This window comes from Trachurus japonicus, chromosome 9 (genome assembly GCF_045865225.1).
Source record: "Trachurus japonicus isolate A0001 chromosome 9, Traja_1.0".
Taxonomy (NCBI): Eukaryota; Metazoa; Chordata; class Actinopteri; order Carangiformes; family Carangidae; genus Trachurus; species Trachurus japonicus.
Window position 1 is genome coordinate 26,345,876 of NC_140915.1, and position 4,508 is coordinate 26,350,383.

Consider the following 4,508-nt stretch of genomic DNA (forward strand, 5'->3'; position numbering starts at 1 on the left):
CACACACACATACACGCACGCACGCACACACACACACACACACGCGCAAACTTGTGAAGAGGTATGATGTACTTACTTTTGATGGAAGACCATTAAGTGTAAAAGGGTCATTAAATGATGTAGACAGAAGGTCTTGCTACAAGTCATACTTTGCTTTATCATCCTTTGCTTCGTTTATTTATTGTTCTCCCTCTCCCCCATCTGTCTTTTTCGTTCCCCCATAGAGTTTACTCTGTACGTTTATCCAAGGCTACATTTCTTCTCAGTCTCTCTTCCTGTTTAAATGTGTTTACATTTGTGTTAAACATCTGTAACTAAGAAGGTAAGGAATCAAGTCAGCTAATACCCACCCTCCCTACATTTGGACTCTTTCACGGTTACTTTTAACTGAGCATGTTTCGCTCAGGTTGGGATTCTGATTTTGCAGGAGAGAGGAGACAGCAGAGCATAGCTCTTGGGAGGGTGGACATGGATTTGTGACCAGCCATGAGCATAGGGGACCTGTGTGGTCTCTCCTAAATGTTTTCTCAGCCGTCCAGACTCTCTTTGAATGATGGTGAGGCCGGGAGGGGAGCAACAGGCTGCAGATGCTGCTCTGGACCACTCCATCACTAGAGTTATTACAGCTGGAACAACCTAAACTGTTTTCTTTTTCAGTCTCTCTCTTCCTATCCTCTGCCCTGTCTGTCAATTCTTCAAGTCCCACAGAGATGACAACAGATAATGTGGTAGCCAGGTCTATTGTCTGTTCTAACTTGCCCTGGGCACATCCACCCTGTGGTGGATCCTCCGATCCTCTGGGGATCTGAGGAACTCTTATGTAACACGGCCAAAGGCCCAGTAAACTGTGAAATCATAAACATACACGGCTCCAGAGTAAGGGAACATTTACTCCTCACACAGACAGAGGTCAAACCAGAGATGTCATCGCCTCCTGCACCATGGTAACAACTGTGAGATGATGTGTGGAGGTCAGGGCCAACTTATACTCCTCAAATGTACTGTTCATGGCAAAATAGTTACATAAAAGCAAAATAACTTCCTCCCCTCTGAGTAACCAGTCATTTCTGAGAACACAATAGCCTGGCAAACATGTGTTTCAATTTTGCCCAATATGCTTATTCAGTCATAAGTGACAAACAAATACAAAGAAGAATAGGTTGAAGCAGCACTGGCAAGTTTTCTACAGGGTAGACTCAGCTTGCATGAATGCTTGAGGTGTATAATACAATACAATACAATACAATACAATCAGCAAAAAGTGTTGCTTGGTTTACAGTAATGCAGGCTGACAATTCATCCAAATATAACTGTAAATATTCGTGAAGTCAACATAATTGTATGAGAAAGAGCCTGGCCGCTCATGTGAGAGCTAGTGTGCAACTATGGGTTTGGAGAAAGGCCTTGTGCATTTTGTGGGATTTCAGATCAGCAAAAAGAAACTCTTGAGTTCCCTGCTGAATAGGGCACTGAAGAGTTTCACTGATGAAATGTTATATAATGGCAAGGAAATACATACAATGGTGTGACTAATTCCTAAGAATCAATGGAGGATAGATAGATAGATAGATAGATAGATAGATAGATAGATAGATAGATAGATAGATAGATAGATAGATAGATAGATAGATAGATAGATAGATAGATAGATAGATAGATAGATAGATAGATAGATATTCTCTTACATTTGATGTCAAAGGGTTAACTTCTTAGTGATGAGAAAGTGAATTATGGAAACTAAACTTTAGCTTGCCCAAATCTCTGTTGCAAATCAAGGAGCGGTTGAGCTTAGTAAAGAGCATTAGAATAATTTCTACTTTCTGGCACCATCATTGTCGGTAAGTAAGTCAGTCTGTTCATACAAATCATACATTTTCACTTCACTGTAGCAAACACGTGCATAACCATTATTGCACATTTCAATACTGTATGCATCTGTGCATCTGCACATGTGGGAGTACAGAATGTACTGGCCTGTTTAGGTGTATATTGAATGTCTCAAGGCTGAGAGGGTTTGGAGACCCACCCAGAGACTCCTTCAAGTCTGCTGCGTCAAGGCCAAGTCTCTGGGCCATGAGCACATTCACAGCTGGCTCACTTCAGGATAAGCTCACGGCTCTTGACTGGCTGGTATACCTTTTAACATAATAGCTCTTTGGGTACGTAGCATGCAAGAAGTGACTATCAGGACCTCTGAGAGTCTATTATATAAATGTCCTCATAAGGCTAGACAGGAAAAGGTTGACGCTGAACAAGCACGGGCAATCCCATGTTAGCCATATTCCCATTAGCCATCGCCAAACATGTGTTTCTCGTTATCTGCCCCAATACAACACGTGATTAGACTTGGAAACATCTCTGAAGATGACATGGGGATAATACACAGTTGGCTCCTGGTAATAAAGCAGTGATGAAACAAAAAGGGAGAAACTGGGGCTTTAAAGGGTTTGGGTGGGATGAGAAAGTAAATGTGCTGAATGGGTATGTGCGTGAGCGGAGCAGGTCTGACGCCACACAGCTGGTGTGTCATAGTCTCATCCCCTCCATATCGAATCAAGGGAGGAACAAAACATGCGTTTTGTAACTTATCCTCTTTGTTATCAGATTCTGATCAGAATTGGCTCCACACATGGTGGCCTTTGCTCAGCTTCTCTGGACGTTTTGTGTGCCATCTGTGTGCGATGACTAAGTGCAATGACTACTGTGCTTGGGTGTTGGGACTCATCCTGTTGGCTTTCAACATGGAAACACACAAACATCAATGCAGCAGCAGTTAAGTAACCCAGTATGTTCAAGCAACAAAAAATAAATGAATAATAAATGAGAAAATGAAAGCACTGAGATATCACTTGTCATTTATGTAATCTAACTTGTGTTTGATGACTTATACTGGGACCTGGCTACATGTTTTAACATTATTTAGCAATTTTCTTTTCTGGGGTGATGGGAATTTATATATTTTCTTTCTCTGTTGACTTTGGCATCCAGCTGTGGAACATATACACATATGGTCACTATGAAGATCAAGCTTTTAAATGAGTAGGGAGTGATGTGTTTTTGTAGATTTTTATAGATTAAAATATACAATACAGGAATAAACCAAGGTAGTTAAAGGGAGCCCGACTTTGCCCAGTGAAAACACTGAAATGGTGCTTACACAATGACACAGAGGCAGCCTGTGGCATAGGTTACATTGGTGGCAGTGCAAGAGAATTTCCTACATGCATACATATTTTTCTTTATCATTGCTACACGATTATCAACAGACAGAGATGTTTAATCCCAAAAATAGACATACTGTAAAGTAAGAATCACCAAGATTGTGTGCATTGCTAATGTTGAGTTACAATCAAAAATCTCACTGAGGTTGCAAACATTACCAGGGCGGTCCATGCATAAGTGAAAATAATAACGATGGCACTAAAATGAGCCAATCGGCAGCAAAATTAACACTTTGACTGAGTGCTTTTTAAAAAACTTACTGTAAGTTTAAGTGCAGAAGCAGAATGTTGGAGATGTATAGGTTCATGGTTATGTTTAAGTGAAAATGTAAATAAAAGTTCTCAACATGTCTTGCACACGACAAAAAAACAAAAAACAAAAAACAACTTTACAGACTTCATACAGCTGTTTTTCCTTGGTATGAAGCAAAAGTCATCTCTGAAACCATTGATCAAAACACCTTGGATAGATTTGCATCTTGAGCAAATTATGACACAGGCAGTCATTTGTTTGTGCCTGCGTCCTCTCCATTTTCCATCTGATGGTTGGCCTTGCTCTAGGGCTTGGCTGCCAAGCTCTCAACAGGGGGGTATGTGGGTGTATGGCTGTATGTTGCAGCTGCAGAGAAGTGTGGGAGAATCACAGTAACATAACTTGTGCAATCAGACCAGTTATGTCACCATAATATTAAATCATATTGTCAAGAGTGGTTGTTCACTGTGCCTGGATATTGGCTCAATGATTTCACTTTCAATAATTGGCCACACGTTTCTAACAGAATCGATCAAATTCATTGTATCAATATGGGATTGGTTTCTATGGAAAACAAGTGACGATTTTCATCAGTAGAACCACCCACCCACCGCCTGACTTCTCTTGAAGCCATCTTTCTTTTAACTATATTGGTGAAAATGCAGATGGCTTGTAATGGAAACAGTTTGTCTTAAATTTTCTTAAAACGTCATCCGTTGTAAAAGAAAAAACAAAAAAAAAACTTCACAAGTGAGAGAGTGAAGCAGTGTAAGTAGACTGTTATACAAGTTGCTGGCACACATACACACACACACACACACACAAAAGAAAAAGTAAATGGTGCAAAATAGACACCAAAAGTACCTTAGTCCCGCTACACTGTACTTATGACTCAGAGCAGCATACGTATATAGTATGTCTGAGTCACACCTCACAAAACAAATGGCCCATGGTCTGAATGCATAGTGGGGTATAACTGGAAGCTGCAGCTAGATTAATTTGACCTATGTTTGAGGTGACCTAATGGAGTCTTG